The sequence below is a fragment of the Rhipicephalus microplus genome, chromosome 1 (genome assembly GCF_043290135.1).
Source record: "Rhipicephalus microplus isolate Deutch F79 chromosome 1, USDA_Rmic, whole genome shotgun sequence".
In the NCBI taxonomy this organism is placed as follows: Eukaryota; Metazoa; Arthropoda; class Arachnida; order Ixodida; family Ixodidae; genus Rhipicephalus; species Rhipicephalus microplus.
The window spans coordinates 273329988-273349745 of record NC_134700.1 but is presented as its reverse complement, the minus strand read 5'-3'; the positions used below and the strand labels follow the sequence as shown (position 1 = coordinate 273349745).

General features: G+C 43.1%; 1 protein-coding gene across 1 annotated transcript in view; it reads right to left on the bottom strand.

Annotated features, from left to right (window-relative positions):
* LOC119188186 (uncharacterized) overlaps positions 1–16955 on the bottom strand; it is a 202142-nt gene extending 185187 nt beyond the window's left edge. The window contains exon 1 of the mRNA XM_075894730.1: positions 16904–16955. The gene's annotated coding sequence lies outside the window, so the exon portion shown is untranslated. The remainder of the gene's footprint in view (positions 1–16903) is intronic.
* Positions 16956–19758: the final 2803 nt, after the last annotated feature.

Genomic DNA, 19758 nt, shown 5'->3' with positions numbered 1-19758 from the left:
TTTACGACATCATTCCCTCGGTTCCGTTTCTATTTTTCTGAAAACGCTATCTTGACTCGGAGAGAGTAATACGTGGGCGCACGCAAGACCATGTTATTATAAACGCCTAAAAAGAAATATGTTAGCAAGAACCTCTAGTAATAAAAGGCATAGACGCCCAAAAAGAAAAAAGGAATCCAACCAAAGAGAAACGATAGTAACAAGGTTGTCCTAATTGTGTTGCCGATGCACATCTACTTTTCCTCCATACGCCTACCTTACTACACTATTAAACGCAGGCAAGTTAGGTTAAGTCTTGATACTTTCTCAGCAAATTCTTACAAAGGAAAAAAAAAACAGATATTTGTGTGTTCCACAGTCATTATTTTGCGTTTATTCTTCCTACTCGAATTTTCATTTACACTGAGCATCTCTGAGCAGCTTAATGTCCTGTGTAAACTGCACCTGCATAGTAGACTCGCTTCGCGTTCGAAGCTTTTTTTTCTCTTCAAGGTAGGTGAACGTGGCTGTACCGTTTAAAACTGCGAGTGCGTTATTTAACATTATATACCAGAGCTTTCCGCTGACATAGGTTTGTAGTAATTGTGTAATTGCGGGTACATCATTCATGCCGTGCATATACCGGCTTTAGCATGTTTCCTGAACATACATCTATAAAGCATGTTTATAAGCGCACTGTCGTTTCAATTATGTCCATTAAACAGGCACGGGTTTTCTTACATCAACTTTGAGGTAGTGTACAGTTGGCTTCGCAACCTTCAAGGACACAATGCCTGAGAAAACTTTGAATTTTACAGCAAATTGCTAGTGTGTTCGATCGAACTATAGAGTAAACATGTTGTTTGCGTGCTCTATAACAGGCTGGAAGTTTAAGGTTCTCAGACGAAGCAGCAGTAATACTTCGCTCATTCTTGGGTCGTGAGGTTCCTAAACTTTTGACGCTAACAGTACATGTCGCCTGTGCGTTCGTACGCGGTGACTTTCTGTGTTCTTCGAGAACGACTCCTTTAATCTTGTTTTCATTTTTTTTTACGTTTACGACTGCCTATAGTGAACGACGTGACCCCTTTTTTGGGATATAAACAGATGAAAAGAAAGAAAGAAAGAAGGAAAAAAAGCACAAAGGGCACAGCAGAATTATCTGTACAAAGGCACCTTCTATAATAATGCGTTGAACTGATATGAAAAAAACAACAACTTCGAGGGGCGATTAAAATGTATCTGCAATAACGTCTTCATTCAAGAAAAAAAAAAGCAGGCGTTGCGCATGAGTGGTGTGACATTTTGCTCATAAAAATGAAAACTGAATTTTTGTTTTTCCCTTCCCTCAGCGCCGAGCAGCGAACCTCATATTAACTTGCCTGTGTTTTCTGCTATTATTTTCCGCGAATCTGTTTTATTTAACAATTAGCGATCGCTACGTTCCTGTCAATAACCTCACATCATACTGATACAGGGTAATCGTTAGTGACTCAAAATACCAAGCTGAAAAAAAAGAAAGCATTAAAAGCGTTAAAAATTTAAGCTTTCAAGAAAGGCAAATCTTAAATATGCTCTAACAAAGTAAGCTATGAAGGAAGCCGAGACATGCAAAATTGATGACGGTTATTGTTCGGGAACAAGGCGAGCTCCACAGTGCGCAATGTTTCCTTCGATTGCAATAAAATGGTTCTAAAGCGTGACCAGGGAATATCCAACACGTCAGTGTGTCTCAACAATTTAGCAGAGTTAGCGGTGTCTCATGAGATTGACAATGATATTTGCACAGCAGTGAAATGCGTAAGAGGCTTTCCGGCTTGTTTTATGTACTTGTGACGGCTGATAAATATTTAATGACAGCTACCAGAATGGGAAAACATACATTTAGTTCTTTCAGAGGCGAGTGCATATATAATGAAAAACACTCAGCAATAGAGGCGCACTCTCGGCTTCTGTTTGTGTTATCCGACTTGTTCGTGTCAAAATAGAGCGGTATTATATGTAAACTTTCAAATACAATTACGACAATGACGTCAAGGAATTAGGGTTCATGTGCCAGTATGTATTGTGCGAGTACAGCCGTGCGCTCGGGAACTAGCATTAAATTGACGTAAAGTGAACTAGGTGGTATGGATTTGCACTTAAGATTGCGCAGTGTTCAATAAAAAAATGACAAAAGCTAAAGGAAGTGAACAAGACATGCGCTGTTGGGTTCACTTTTTTTATCCTTTGTCTTTTTTTTTGTGAGTACTGCCCAGTCATAAATATGAAGATGAACGAGGCTGACCAGAATGTGCGCTCACGAAATTAAATAGGAGACTAAAGGGAAAAGAAGGATTTCATTATCTCGTGCCTTAGCGAGATGTGTTACTTTCCCAAGAGGGAGACCAGAAATAAAGTAAAAAATAAAAAAAACGAAATTACGATATAGCCAGATGTAATTTGGAGAAAGAGAGACTCAAGTTATCAGTGCGACCACGACTGGCGAGAACGGTGGCTCACTCGAATAAAATAAAGTAATAAACTAGTCCGCCAGCGCTGGAACTATATAATCTCGTGCGAGCAGTTTGTCTGACAAACTTGAATTCTCGCCCGATGTGAAAGCCTGTTCCGACGGCGTTACGGAACTCTCACACTGCTCATATGAAATGGAGATTAATGATGGGCGCGAATCAATCTTGGTTTCGGTGCTCCCTTAAACTCCCCCCACTTTTACGTAGCTTGTTCGCATCTCCCGTCCCTCTCACTCTGCCTTCTCGCATTCATTCACCTTGCAAAATACTACATACGTTTCGCGCCTCGACGACCGGGTGCTTGCTGAACAATCCATTTTGGAATGCCGGAAAGCTCGAGCTTTACGCCGTGGAGCGACGAAGGTGCTGCTGAAGTTAAGTTTTTGCGAGTAACCGGCCCTGCTGAACAAGCATGACACTCATGTGTGCACGTATTTCTACCTAATCTCTCTCTCTGTTTCTCTCTCTCTCTCTCTATCATTCTTTTCTTCCTTACTTTTCTCTCTTCCGTTGCCCCTCCACATGGCAGGGTAGCAAATTGGATATTTATATTTTGGTCCCCATGATTGCCTTTCCACGTTAAATCCCCATTTATCTCTAAAACACGCGTGACGTGTTTTGCCAAATTCTCGGGCTTTTGAGATCATTCTTATCTAGGTAATGTACTGCAAAATGATTGAAAAATTATGCGCATGTGCAGGGAATGGGCTCGGTATATATATATAGTTCCAATCAGGGGCGGGGGGGGGGTGGGAGGTGCTATGACACATACTGTCGAATTTCGTCATGCTGTAAAGTTCACCCCGTTATCAACTCTGTTTTGTCCAGGTATCTGCTGCAGACTCCCTAATTATCCTCAAAATGACACCATTTCCAAAATTCTACAACATCGAGGAATTTGACATTGCCTAGAACAACATCTAGGGAGAACGCATTGTGCATGCTGAGCCCCAAGAATAGACGGCGCTGTTACTTTGTCGTCATTCTACGCATATTCTAGCGCAGACTCATCGGCGGGAAACAGCTGTCCGCCTCTTTGAGTGACGAGTCATTCCACTGCCGAGTCATTCCAGTTTCACGATGTTATTCAGAGTCACCGCTTCGCATCGTTAACTGATTCAGCGACGCGTGACACCTGACGGACTGTGCACACTGACTCGGTCCCACGCGCGACGTAGGCGCACCGGCTTCCGGCACGTATACCTGTGCACGCGACCGTGCGTTATAGATGCGCGAATTGTGCAAGGATGGCGCTAGACCCGATATTATGCTGGGGGAATCGCTCTACACGCACCTGCCCTCTAACTACTGCCTTTCGTGGCACTTTTTTTTTTGCTCCGCCACGGTGGTCTAGTGGCTCAGGTACACTCGGCCGCTGACCCACAGGGCGCTGGTTCGAATCCCGGCTGCGGCGGCTGCATTTCCGATGGAGGCGGAAATGTTGTAGGCGAGTGTGCTCAGATTTGGGTGCACGTTAAAGAACCCCAGGTGGTCTAAATTTCCGGAGCCCTCCACTACGGCGTCTCTCATAATCAGATAGTGGTTTTGGGACGTTAAACCCCACATGTCAATCAATCACTTTTTCCCTTAGCCCAATTCGTTGGGCACTGAAAATAGCGCATTGGCGCAGTTTCGAGGGACAGGTTTTGAAGAATGGCCAATGGGTGGGGCCGTCGTCTGACGGAGAGGTTCAGGTACTGTGAAGAAGTTAAGGAATTTGCACCCACAGAAATAGCACACAGCTGTCACCACCACACTGCTCCAAACAAGCACCAACCTGAGCCCCGCGGAACTACACACAATACAACCCGAATGGTTCCGAAGTCCGGAATGCCCATTATGTGGTGGCTATACGGAATCCTAGCATGTACTGAGGGGCTGCCTCTCTGCCAGCCTCCTTTCGCATCAAGAGGAAATAGAGAACTTCATTAAGACCAAGAAACTGACCTCTGAAATACTGGGCGTCCAGAGGGCCTGTGAGAGCGTGGTGAGGTTTAACCTGACCGTCCCTGAGTGGGCCTAGCCAGTGATGTAGAGTTTATGCACGTTTTTCTACAAACCATATAAAGGTGTTTTGCTCACTCGCTCGCTCACTCACTAACTCACTCACGCATAGAAAGGAATCGAGTTGCCGCAAAAGAGAATTCGCTGGATATCTTTGGGGGAGGCTTTTGTCCTGTGGTGGGCACAATGCATAAAATAAAAGCCGTGCGCCACAAAGACGGCACATGCAAAGACCTGACGTTGTCTTTTTCTTCCATGCCCCATATTTTTCTCGTTGTGTTTTTATATTTTATGTCAATGAACCAAATCACCGAGGTAATCGTACTATTGCATTCCATTGGGACACAAGATAGGCTGACGATTGGGGACACTAAAGAACTTAGGGTTAAACTTCGAGCGCTATTTTTTGGTATGGTGGTTTTACGTTTACAATACATTTTTCCTGTGACAGTAATGCACGGACGAAGAAAGATGCACACGTGAAACCGTGTGAGCATCTTTTTTGCCTCATTATAACTAGGAAGTTGTGTTCAAGTAAAGACAAACAAGCAAAACTTTAAGCTTTTATAGTAAAATGCTTATGGTGTATCCACTGCCCATTTTCCTTCTGGCCTACTGTGAATCACTAAATGATGGTTTCCACGACGAGAGGCATTATTAATTTTTTATCATGTAGGAGTATTGAAGCCGCCAGCATTTACTGAAGTGAAACAACGTGTAGGATCAATCAAGTGTGTTATTGTGTAGGCTTACTGCGGTGTAGAAAAATCAATGCACCGTAGGCAGACCACTATTTATGCGTCTATTTGCGATCACTTTACTCAGTAGTTCGTTTTCCAGAGCTATAATTACTCTCCACATTATGAATCTACAGTGAATGCTGGCTGTTGCCATTATCGAGCACACAGTATTGCAGATGTTTTGTTTTGTTTAATATCTCTGATGGCCAGTTTAGTTCATTCATAATGCTGTGTGTAACGTTTATGCTGTTCTCACGTGCCTACGTAATACCAGTGAATGGCTCCGAAAGTCCTTGCTACTGCGGTGAACGAAACATGAAGAGGTCACATTTACAGAGATAAAACTAACAGCAGAAACAATGCAACAGTGTTTGTCACAATCAATACGCTTATAAAATGCTTTCCAAACGCAATTATCTACGTGCTTAGTTGTAAAAGCAGCATAAAAAGACACCAAGCATATTGATGGTCTTTGACTGATATGTGGGGTTTAACGTCCCAAAACCACCATGTGATTATGAGAGACGCCGTAGTGGAGGGCTCCGGAAATTTAGACCACCTGGGGTTCTTTAACGTGCACCCAAATATGAACACACGGGCCTACAACATTTCCGCCTCCATCGTAAATGCATCCGCTGCAGCCGGGATTTGAACCCGCGACCTGCGGGTCCACAGCCGAGTACCTTAGCCACTATACCACCGCGGCGGGGCCGTCTTGATGGTCTTGTGAAGGCCATATTCACACGTACGTCATGTTTCACCTGTTAATAAAGTTGTTTGTTTGTTACTTGTGCTTGTACACATGGTCTGAAAGTGGTAGATTATTGTTTATCGCATTGTCTTCTAGTAGAGGCTCAGATGACAAATCCAGCAGTTGGAATTTCAACACTCTAGGTTGAGTTTTTCGTGTCCGTGATCTGTGGTAACGCTTGTGGGGGACATAAACGGAAATGTGCCACAGACATCGGTTAAGTCCAACAGCTCACCACTGGTGCACCAAAAATGAGGGCAATATCCAGCTGGGCTAACATGTACGCCACAGAAGTCTCTGTGGTCTGTTAGAAAAGCATCATCATCATCATAAACACGAGTGTGCCATGGAAATTCGGTTAGTTCCACTACACACAACTTCCACTAAAAAAAACAGCCTGAAAAATGGCGTGCGTGTTACAACAGTCACACCACTGTCACGTGATACTTTGTATTTATAAAGGTGGTGGCTGTACTACAAACTTAAATCTTATCAAAGAGTGTTTAACTATGAACAGTGGTACAACATATCCGAGCATCTTGGGCAAAGGCTTCTTTGTAAACCAGTGTTTCAGATTGGTATGATCTAGATGCAATAAAGCTATCACCACACCAAAGTTTGAAAAATAGTGTTAAATAAAGAGCAGTAATACAAAGTATGTGAAATACATTCAAAACATAGAAATGCGCTACTTCCCAACAAAGGAAGCGCCACCAGCTTTCACAGTTTCATCGACAGGAGCTGGTTAAATTTGTGAGTAACCCCAGTTTAGGGTAGCATACCGGATACTAGCGTCTGGTTAACCTCCCTGCCTTCCTTTTTTCTCGTTTATCTCTCCTAATTCATGTTTATGCAGTTCTGATAAGCCGGTTGTATGAGCTTTAGCTGAGTGTCAAACATTAGCTGTAAGAACGAATGATAACCACAGAAAAGCTGCGTAGCATCCGAACTTGAAGCTTTTATAGCCTTGCTGCAAACCAATTTCATGACTTTCAATAAGGAATAGTAATGTGATGACATTGCTTTTGGCTAGCTGTATTTGATAATGTAATTAAATTTCAAGACATTTGATCGAAATGAATAAAAATGGAATTATTTACCTTTAAACTGATTCTGCCATTATTGAAACATTTTAGAATACTAGTTTTAGCTTAATGTCTATTTTATCAGATAAGCTGACATTTTATTTTTGTACACAGCTATTTTCAACGCCTCTTCGTTTATTATAAACTCGCTTTAATGCTAAGCTTTTCTGTCTTTATTTGCAACATTTCTTCAGTTCGGCACTGTCTTCCCAGCAGAAACGAATGTCCAGGATCCCAGACTTGCATAATGAGGACGAGAGGAAAGCAGACACCATCGCTTCTGATTGTTTTAGTTCTGGTTGCCCGCAGCCACTGACGCACGAAATGCGCACGTGGTGAGAACAACGGGATAGCTACGTAAGTACGTCACAGGAAATCGAAACCGCGTAGACCCAGAAAGCATCAGCCTGTTCGCTGGATAGCGGGAATTCCCTTGGAGTGACGTGCTCGAATGCAGCGCGCTGTCGCTACGCGACATTCAATCCCGAACGGTTTTGGCCAGCGTCCGAAAGTGTTCTCGGGGAAATCTGACGACCTCTCCCAAAATTGGTGGTTTGCGGGTGCGCGCGCGATCAATCATCGCAGCTGAGCGAGTTAGTGGCACGTTGGGAAGAATCGAGCCGACGTGTGTGTGCCTTGCACTCGATTGTCCAGCAGTGACATGTGATGTTTCGAGTAACTCGCGAATGACGCTTGGAACGACAGGAAGACGCTAGGGGGAAATAACCGCAGAAGGAGGTGAGGCGAATGGGGGAGGAGAAGGAAGGGAGAGTGCACGGCAGGCAGGTCAACTACATGCGCGTCCAATTTGCTATCCTTCGCTGGGGAAGAGCAATAACGGATTGAAATATTGAAAAAAAAAGTAGTAAGCGTACGAAAAAATTGCGTTAGGCGAGACCCTTTGCTGCTGCGCTCAACGGGCGTCTAAAAATGATTGACTCAGTGTACACCATATATAAAACGATATGGTTTTTGTGTATTCTGGCAGCTGTGGCCAGACACAAAACACGTGGACAATAGATTTACACGCATAGTACGAAAACCAGACTAAATAAATCAGTTGTATCTTTAAAGAAGATTTCACAATTTTAATGGTGACTAATTATTATTTAGAGACGCCTCAATAGGCGTAATACTCACAGAAGTAAAATGGTATTGCTTATGAAACCAGTGGTCAAACAAGTTGGTGTAGAGAAAGAGTAAAATGTTTATTGTGGCAACAAAGGTGGAAGGTCAGCCTGAATCCATTTTCTGGCATGCTTTGGAGCATTAAGAAAGGGAAGGCTTGAAAAAGAAAGGAGAGAGAAGGTGTTGTTGATGATGATGAGCAAGGTAGCGATTCAAGAAAACCTCTATTGTCGAGTTCTGTCTCACGCAAAAAGTTGTTCAGCACTTTAAGAATATAACGCTTGTTCACGAGATGGTGCGGCGCTAACGAAACTTTTTCAGGAACTTGTTACTACGTACATTTCGATAAGACGATGGCGATTCAATTTCTTTGCGCGATAAACCGTGGACAGACGCACAAGATATGTTCACCTGCCGCAGGGGCGCCGCTGGCCTAACAATCGGGATTGTCTGTCTGCACGGCCAATAAGGGTCAGGTAACAACAAGTGAATTTCACACCAAGATTGTAGTACACCTTTTTATGGTTGGTGGTAATCTAATATGCATATTTGGGTCAAGTTCGTAAATGTGATGGTGACGTTGACTTGGTAAGGAGTAATATGCTGCAGTAGCCTGCAGTAGGGTCAGTGTAATCTAGAGCTTACCATCCTCATGAGCCCACCCATCGATAGCTGCCCTTCTGAAATGACTGCTGCTAAGCTTCGCTTTCATTGCATGCGAGATTAGCAGCTAACAATAGGGGTATGCAGGAACCCGACCACCTAGCGAGTATAGTGTGCAGAAGGAAGGCTTTATCTTACCGTTCTCTCTCGCCGTATATTATCTAGTATGTTATTATTTCATTTGTAATTCAAACACGCTGAACACCACGCCTTTTTGTCAAACTGCTGCAATCGGGTTTGTTTTCTGTGCACGTCAACTTGCAGTGCATTTCAAGTTAGAATTAATTTTGAGATCACTCATAATGATAACTATTAGAGGTGCGACGTAGCCCTCTTGGTTAAGTCGCACTAAAGAATACCTGGAAACTTGAAAGCTAACAACAACAACAACAACAACAACAACAACAACAACAACAACAACAACAACAACAACAACAACAACAACAACAACAACAACAACAACAACAACAACAACAACAACGACGACGACGACGACGACGACGACGACAACAACAACAACGACGACGACGACGATGAACGTTTTGAAATCAAAGATGTGTAAAGGACGCGATGTCCTTTTTGTTGATGCTGATAACATGACGTGTATATGCGGAGTTTTTGCATATGCGGATAACATGACGTGTATACGTGTATATGCGGATAACATGTGTAAATGCGGAACCTTCCCGGTGTATTATTCAACAAAGAGAATTCGAGAAGTTTCTCGAGCTTCTTCATGTTCATCACTTGCGAGCACAAGCAGAAAACCCATAAAAATCGCAGCAGGACGTTTACTGTGCAGCCACTCATCACAGTTAAAAGCGATGCGTGACTAGTGGTGAATAAAGCTCACTTTATCGCTCTTATTTCAAGAGCGGAAAGAAGAAAAAAACGTCAGAGAGAGTCAGAGAAAAAGAGAGAGGGAGGAAAATCGAAACTCGCAATTATTCCAGCGCTTATGAGGGCGACAGTTTGACGGTTCCTTCTAAGAGCACGCGTGACGAATAAAGGTATCGTGGTTTAACATTTATTTTGCTATATTTTAATGAATCCCTGACGCTACGTACATATCTGACTCACGCAGATCGATAAAATCGATGTTTGCTGCACCGAGGAGTGCTCTTCATGACGCACCCTCTCCGAAGACGACGAGGGAGCTCAGTAATACAGCTCAGTCGTATCAGGAAGATTCCCCCCAATTAAGCGTTCATTAGCGAAGCGAATTAATTGCTGCTAGGTTTTAGCCAAAACCAGAGCACTTGTGCCTGCACACTCATTTACTGCTGTAAAATCCTTCACCACATTTCCAAATCGTTATTATAATTTCTTTATTCCTTAGGCTGGAAAGCAAATAATATAGGCTGGGGATCAGTTTGAAATAATAATAATAATAATAATAATAATAATAATAATAATAATAATAATAATAATAATAATAATAATAATAATAATAATAATAATAATAATAATAATAATAATAATAATAATAATAATAATAATAATAATAATAATAATAATAATAAAATTCGGCTCTCTTGTGTGATGCATAAAAAATATATGTGTAATGGTTCAATGTCGCATATTGCTGAATAGACGCAAAATGAAATAAGAAAATAAATAAATAAAAGTAAAAAAGAGCAGGCGTATAAACAAGCCCTTAAATTACACTTCTTTTCTTCATTTCTGGCGAGGGTTTCGCCCTGGCCGACTTGATGCCTTCAGACGGTATACGAGGGATACTATTGGTCAGCTGCCAGCTAGTAATTAGATCACGTGCTACGTGACGCCAACAGACATAGAGTGTTCCACATTCGCCGTCATGGCTACAGGCGGCGCTGATTTGCGCTCCCGCGTTTAAATTCACATATATACGCAATAAATTGGCTGTAGGGATAGCCGCCGTGGTAGCTCAGTGGCAGAGCAGCGAACGCATTATTCGAAGGTCGCAGGTTCAGTTCCTGCCTACGGCAAGTTATCTTTTCACCTACTTTTCTTTCTTTACATTTACATTACTATTACCTCGTATAACATCTCCTATACTTTCCTTGGCACTATTATCAGTTTGATCTCACTAATACTGAGTCTAACAAAAAAAAAAAGAGCCCTTAATCCCATACCGCCGAGTGTTGCGAACTCGTGACAAACAAGAAAACTTCAAGCAAGGAAGTCAGGAATTGAGTGCCACCTATAATGCGAGCTGTCAAATATTCACGGGGAACTTTGCTTTCAACGTGACAAATCTAGCGCCGTCCAGCGTAAAGTATTTTATGCTTGAAGCGATTGTTTTGAAGCTGATGGCGTAGAGCGCGAACCAAGAGCAACAGCTCTCACTTCTTCGTTGTTTTTCGCCTGGGTAACTTAAAAGAAATATATCTTTTATAGTTTCGTTTATTTTGTGTGTGCGCACCCAATATGTGCCACATGACATGCTACGTACGTTTTTTATTATATTGCAAAGAGCTTCTGTGACATATGAAGAATTTTCAAGATACCTGAAACAATGCATCAAAGTTGAATTTTTCATAATGTAACTGCAGAATCAACGAAAGCTTGCTATTTGAAGCTGTAAATGAAAACAATTTTTATTTTGTTTCCCGGTTTTTAATTCAGGCAACAAAGGGTCAAGTTACACTTCTATATACGTATATGTGTTTATATATATCATTTAGTGTTTCGTGCTTTGAATCTCATTTTTTGCAGTCTTTCACTAATTGCGAATAATTCAATCAATCAATAAATAAATCAGTCAATTTCAGTAGAAATGCCCATGAAAATATATGAACGAAAGGGAAGGAACATTAAAGACACGTTATAGTCACCTAAGAAGAAAATGAGAGATAACCGAGTCTAATCTCATTTTCAGGCGATTCACCTCCATGGTCCATTGATTGTTCTAACCTCTTTTCATTTGCCATGCATACTGGCAGCATCAAGGAGACAATGATGTAACAGTATTCATATACTATAGCACATGAATAATAATTTTCATATTTTTACAACCAAGTGCAAAGGTTAGTAGTTGTGTGCGTGAGTGTGTGCACCCCCTCTCTTTATCTACTCTTCCTTCAATCTTCCTTCTCTGTGCAGAGTAGCCAACGGGTTATGACAACCTGGTTAACATCACTGTGTTTCCTATCACTCGTTTTCCTTCCTTCCTATGGCGCAGAAGCAACAATGGTGCAAAGAGGTAGCCGTCGACAAGCAATAGTGCCAATGACTCTTTCATTTTTTATTTTAATATACAAAAAAAAATCGGCAGATCGTGTACCTCGATAATCGATGTTATCTGAAGCACGCGCAAAGATGGTGACGGTGGTGCTCACCACAAGCCGGAAAAGGATCCAGTAATCAAACAACAAATCGCGAAGGCACCATTGTGCAAGGCAGTCCGGGAAAAAAAAATGCCCATGCAACCATAGCCGCTTACGCCACGCGCTGCAAAAGACGAACTCGCGAAAGAGCACGAGAAGTCCGTATCATGCCGGCTATCTTGATCTCTCTCTGTCTATGGCCCAGCGTACGCAAAATAACGCCGACCACGCCCGATATGGCAACCGTTCGCGCTACTTTTGTAACCGCTCTAGCTCTCGTCTATTATGTTGCGAGACGAGAAAGGTTAGGACATTATTCGCACGATGCCAAAAGGAGTAAGGTCGCGTCATTTTACTCCCACGGAATCCCCGCCTACTCCATAATGCAACGGGCAAACGTTGCGAACGCGAGATGATCACAGCGTATTGCGTCCCGCTGCCCCTGTGACAACCTGTGAGCTCGTATACAAAATCAGAAAGAAAATCGGCCCCACTGCCTGGAATAATTCGTGATCCTCATATTTATCCTTCCTTTCTTTCTTTCGTTCATTCGGTAAACTGTTATCGAATAATTTTATGACAAACCTGTATATGAATAGAGTGCGTCTGTGCAAAGTGTTTAGTGCAAGTGTGCGCACGGAAATGAGTCGCATCCCACTACTCAATACTGGTACCCCCGTTCATCCCCCCCCCCCCCCCCCCCAAAAAAAAAAGAGAAAGCCGGCAAACACAAGTCAAGAATTTCGATTACGTTGTTTTGAAATTGCATTTCCTAACTGTTATGCTAAATTGTATACTGTATGTGCTGTGAACTTGCTACGCTTGCAGACTTGGACCTTACGTGTTTTATATATTAGATACCTCTAGGGGCTAAGGAGTAGCCGGTGCCCTATCTGTGCGCCAACATCTCTTCGCATCACGTCAATTAGAAAATAAAAGATAATGCATTAAACGTAAAGCGCGTGCGGCAAGCTATAGAGACAAGATGACTCATATCTCTTCAGGAAGACGCACGCTGCGAAATGCAGGAATACATGGGAGCATGCACTAAATTAAAAAAAAGGACTTCCTGGATCGGCCATTTTGAATTTGTTTACAACTAATTACTCACTTGCGGTCGTTTGACGTCGACGACTAAAGAATCTTGATTCTTGGTCCTCTACGGTTCAACGTTTTCAAAACGTAAAATAGGAAAACTTGTACCTGTAGAACGTGTCAAGCGTTAGCGCTTACTTCGCTTCGAGAGCGTTGCAGGTGAAATGTACAACATGAAAAGGTTCGCCGAAGGGAAAAATCCCTCGGCCAAATCATCGAGTCTAACTCAGATGGTAGCGCCACCATCGTTATCAACGCCAACACTGTCTAGGTGGTTACATTCATCCGGAGTTACACACACGCACCATGGTGTGCCTAATGACCTATGCGTATTTATGTCGCGTAGAACCCCAGAAAAAAGAACCCTGTCCCCAGGAACTATGCAGGGTGTGCACCTAATACAATATTAGTTACTATAGCATACCGTTCGATAATCTTTACTTGTATGTCGCCATCTACATGGCTTTCTTTCACATTCTTCAAGTCTGCCGCTTTTTTTTTTTGATGCTGTATGCAGCAAGTACGTTGAATCGAGTTGCCCATGGTTCCTTTTAGCAGTGTTAGTTAAGATATACTGACAACATGGGGAATCTCTGCTCCGAATTATTGAAGCGTTATCATTGTGGTACAACAGGACGGTGCTTGGCTGCTTATGCGAAAGACGCAGGTTCGATCATAGTTACGTCAGCCTCGTTTCAATGAAGGCAAAGCTCTACAGAGGCCTGTGTACAGTGCAATGTGAATGCACGTTAAAGAACACAGTATTGCTCGATGTTTCCGGGGCCCTCCACTACCGCGCTTTTCATATAATCGCATTGTGGTTTTGGGAAGTAGCCCTAAAAGTGCATTATGCCACAACGCAACTCTCTGGTAAATTTGACAAAAAAAAAAAACACAACTGAAAACTACATAGACACAGACACACCGCAATGCCTGTCACGACGTCCGCCTTCATTAGTTGCCGAGTGACGCGCGGCGAGCAAGGGCGATGCACGTACAAATCTGTGATGTGGGACAACCGCGAACGAGTCTTCGATGCACGTGCGCGTCTTCCAATCAAAGCGAGCTCCAATGGAAGCGTCGTCCGTGGCTCTGAGGCGGACGCGCAGAGGAAATTCCCGGGGGGAACCCGCGTTAGGAGGAACTCCTTTCGAGACGGCTGTGAGAACGAGTTTTGAGAGACCGCAACGGCGAGGCGCTAACGGGCCTCGGCGAGGTCGTCATTACCTCGGCGCACGCTCGCCAACCCGCGCTAACCACAGCGCGCTCGCCCAGACGCGTTAAAAGCTGCAGTGCCGGCGATTAGAGGCGACTAATGGCTTGTTTCCCGGGCAACGTCTACATGCGCTTCCCTCGCCTAACGAGTGGCGCGGCAGACAATACTTCCGCGTTAAACGAGATAAAATTGCGCCTTCTGGGGCAAACGGCGGGCTCGACATAGCGCCGTAGAGAGATGAGGCACGTTGTTCTGGGACTACTAGAATGGTGAAGCTGCAATGAATGTCGAAGTAGGAGATACATTTTGATGGCGTATATAGTGAAGCGGAAATGGGTTGTTTTGCTTTTCGCAGGGAGTTCGGTTTTCCCCAACATTGTAGATGAGATGCGCCGCGAAACATAATTGGCCTTTCTTTTTAGCTGTTGGGTTTTATGATGAATTATCGTAGCTGCGTGATGCCATATTGTTGCTGTACCTATGCTTATTTTACCTAACTGTAGTAACCGTTACACCTCACTGTAGACCTGCGTTCTATGTTTCATCTGTCCGTCCTCGTCAAGTGTACAAGTACTATTTTCGCCTCGGTATGATCAATGGACTAGCTCGAGATGTGTTGTTGAACCTCAACAAAGCTGTTGTAACTGAACCACCTTTGTAGTGTAAAAAGGGCTTATTTATAGTTTACTGCACTCGTGATTCTATCGGGCCATTATATATTGCGTATTTTTTTCTCGCCAGTTTTTCGACAGCGTCACCCTGCAAATATAGTCACAGCGCAACTTTCTTTCTCTCATATTCGAATTCACGTGCGATTATGCATCTCCCAGGGGGAACATCTTCGTGTGGTAATGGGCATATGATAGTAGAAGGCGATAAACGTGACGAAAACAAAATAGAGGAGACCTTGCATTTCTGTTTCTGAGCGCTCTTCGAGCCCCAAAAGATGTAAAGCCACGTTACCAACGTAAGTTTAACCTTGCGTTGTCTCACATCAAAACGTAGCGAAAGAAAAAAAACAAAAATGCAATGAAAATAACAAGAAAAAAAACATGACCCAGCAACAACAATAAACGAACGTTGTTGTTCAATCTACTAATCCTATCATGGTTTCAGTGCATGGTATTTGTCTATCAAACTATATAATATTTCTAAATGTATGTTTCCGTCGCAAGAAAACGCAACTTAGTTTACCGTGCGTTGTGACGCTTCTCTTATATTACCTGAATTATTCACCTTGAAACTGCACAAAAAAGTGATGCAATTAATGTTGGTTGATACACTTGAGAATGGTAGCGCTTGCGTACTACGTGTTACATTTTAAGTACTGGCATATACTGAAGCAACGCGAATAGTTTTACTCTTTACGCACTATAGCAATAACACATACGCTACTGTGGGAAGCAAAGCAGCTTGCCAAGTGAAATTACAAAAAAAAAAAAAGAACTGCGAGGAAAACTTGTTGCGAGGCGCTCAGGTATTTGATGCTTGCACTAAAGAGTGATTGGCTAAACCAATACCCCTGTTGTATGACGAATGACGTCGAAAACCATCGCCTGGCGCTTCAAAGAAAATGGCCGAGTTCTACTTTGTAACGGGAGAACTTATTTGGTCGATGATTGGAAGAGACAATCGCAAAGGATCAAGAAGTCTCGTAAAGAGATATTCGGGGACAAGCATAATGGATCACTGACATTGCACTAAGGTCCGTTGAGAATGTAAAACGTAGAATTGTGGCTGGTTGTCCAATGTCGTTTGTTCAATGCTGTGTAAAAATCACACACGAAGAGGAATGCTCATTCAGGCAACGCAGGTATGTGCGAGCAGCTCATTGTCGCTTCAGTCAATTCATTTTTTTCAATTCGAGGCCTTTCAAACTTTATAATAGCGACAATTTGTTTGTGCACGCGCGTGCATAGTTTTCATGCAACAGTTTTTATGCTATTGAAGTTCGTCTTTGATAGAAAAAAAAAGCTGTCAGATAAAGGTTCTCGGTAATGCGGCGATCGACACACTGGGTTTTGAAATAAGTGAAATGTTGCTGGTAAAGACCGTTGCTAAGGGCAACATGCTTTGCCACTGCGGAAATTGAGACACCACCATCATGTGCTCTGTCCAACCTGTGCGAAGCGGCTTGTTCCAGATTCAGCTGACACAGCAGCTATATAGAGAGAAAGAGGGGGAGCGCGCCGGCTCCCCGATAACGCGTTCCGGTAGCCAGCGGGGGAGGCGACTGGCCGGCCACTTTCTATCCCTAAGAACCCTTTTTAAGCGATTAGTACCAAAGTCATGCTCACGCGCTTTCATTCGTCACAAGAAAAGGAGCATCGCTTCAAGTGACATGAAAATAAGTATGAGAGGAAAGGGAAAAAATGGCATTGCTGAAAAAAAAAAAAAAACAGAAGAGCAACCGCTCACCTGCCGGTCGCATCGAAGTCGGAAATCCCAGTCGGCGAACGGAGCGTTCCGCCGGCAGAAGCCAGTGCGATCGCCCGCAGCGCGCCCGGTGCAAAGTAGCGAGGCTTTCGCCTGTGGCGCCACCTGAACCTGAGCCCGGGAACCCCGGGGAATGCGTCAATCGGCAAAAGCGCGCAGCTTTCGCATCGAAAGCTTTCCGCCCGGTCGGTCTCGTTCTCTCTTTCGCGCGTTTGATGGCGCCGTCTCTGGATCGTCGCGCTCGGTGGATGCTTTCACGGCCGCCCACCTGTTAGAGATGCGCCGTGAAGCCGATGTTTGCTCAGGTCAATCGATTCACTTGTGCCGGAGAAGAGACCCCTCAAAGGATCCGTCGATAAGGAGCAGTTATTAAACATAGACGCGCGATTAATCTCTTTATTATCGTTTGTTTGTCGTGCTGCTAGGAACGTCGTCATGGTGCTCCCGGCTGGTCCGTGAATGAGAGCTCATCTGCAAATAGGGGCCATAGGAGAAATCCTGTAGGCTGTTGAGATTATTGCCTGCTTTCAGAGATGAGCTCTTTTGAGCCCCTCCAAGGTTAAGCACCGCGATGCAGATAGATAGCACTGACCACGGCCACACATTGAGCGGCCTGAGGGTGTCTAATGAACAAAAGATAAAAAAATAAAGCGATACTCGTACTCAACTGCAAAGTTTGTTTTTAACTCCGTTATCGTCTGCGGGAAATGGCATCATATTATCGATAATATGTTACAAGATGTCAGGAAAAAATGTGCACTAGCCAGCACTTTGGAGAGTCGTTGCAAAGTATTCGATTTTTTTTTTCAAAAAGCGAGTAATCTATAAAATTTGGTACACCCGCCGTTCACTCGAAAATATGGTATCCATAAACTATACGGCGTTGGCTTACTATATTCGACCTGTCCTACATTGGAGATAAGATTGGATGGGCCTGTGAGCAATTATTGCGTCATAAATCAACCCAGATGCTTAGATTATTAAACTAGATCTGACATTGTTCTCACACTTCCATAATGAAACCAATAGTGCCACGCGATCAGCCTGCGCAGAGAACAACCTCAAAATTTATTCGTATGCGTGATCTGGTGTTCAAGCTTACATTGTGAAACGAGCCAAGGAATTCGAAATAATTTGCATATTTGGAAGCGCGCAATAAAAGCGAGGCACACATTTTTTTCTTCACTTTACCCTTCATGATTCGGCTCATATAAAGTCGTCTTTCGGCATTGGGAAAGATAACATTACAGATTGCGCAAGAAACGTTACCTGCGTCGTTCACCTGCATATGAATCGCTTATTACGCAACCTTTTCATTGCTCGCTGGTTCAATAAACGTGCGGTGTTCTGGTATTTGCCACGTGATGCATATCGTGTGTACGCTTCTTCATGAGCCGATCTAGATTGCGAGGAGAAGCGAGGCGCCGTTCAGCCAATAAACTCCACGTATATGTATATTGCTTTCACCACGAAATGTAATGCATGCGTGATGTTCGCAAATGGGGTTTTCTTTTAAATGCATTTACGTGGGCGCATCGTGACACAATCCTGTCCGTTCATTTGCCACTGTTGCATCTTTTGTATGCAGATTTGCAAAAGTAGCATGCATTATGTCGATATTGAAGTACGAAAGTTGCACCGAATTTCAAGGGGTTAATGAACATATTCGGGGAGGTATGTAAAAGGGTGGATGGCAAGCATATGCTAAGTGTGAGAACATCTATCTATCTATCTATCTATCTATCTATCTATCTATCTATCTATCTATCTATCTATCTATCTATCTATCTATCTATCTATCTATCTATCTATCTATCTATCTATCTATCTATCTATCTATCTATCTATCTATCTATCTATCTATCTATCTATCTATCTATCTATCTATCTATCTATCTATCTATCTATCTATCTATCTATCTATCTATCTATCTATCTATCTATCTATCTATCTATCTATCTATCTATCTATCTATCTATCTATCTATCTATCTATCTATCTATCTATCTATCTATCTATCTATCTATCTATCTATCTATCTATCTATCTATCTATCTATCTATCTATCTATCTATCTATCTATCTATCTATCTGTGCTTTGTCCTATGTACCGGGGAACCTTCATAGATTACATTGCACTTCCCCGGTCTGTCAAACGCCGGGTGCGATAAAGTTTACTTATTTTTCGCCCAATTCTATCGAAGTGGTTTGCAAAAGTAAGTAGACCGTGGCAAATGCTTAGGGGAGATAATTGTTTATTGGTGACCGCGTAACAGATCACCAATCACCTGTGCGCATCACACAGCATACATTACTTTTGTTTTGTACTCTTAAACTGTACTAGAATACCGGGCTACTAGTGCAACGTTATGTGTCATTGTCTCACTATATTTTGACGAGATAGCTTAAAAGAGATCATTTCGCAGAAACTGTGGCGTCGTCACTGGTGGCGTCATTGGTTTGGAACAAAATACCTTGTCCGAGAACAAAAAAAAAATGAGAAAGATGCAAATAAAATAATCATTGAAAAATTGGCAGCGGATCCACGAAGTGAATGCCGACGATGAAGTGAAGCTAAGCCCTAAGCCCAATAATGGTGATGTTGAAGCCGCCAACCAGTGTAAAGGTCAGATGGAAGAACGAATGAATGCACTGATGCACGGATGAATGAATGGATGAACCGATGCACGGCCAACTGGACTGACAAATGGACGGATAGAGTGCGGTCTATTTTTAAACTATATGCGTGCTAGGAACTCGCTATCTACAGTATGTGTAACACCGTCGGGCCGATGGGAAGCTACGCGAATAACGGCGCCAACGGACATCGCGCAAG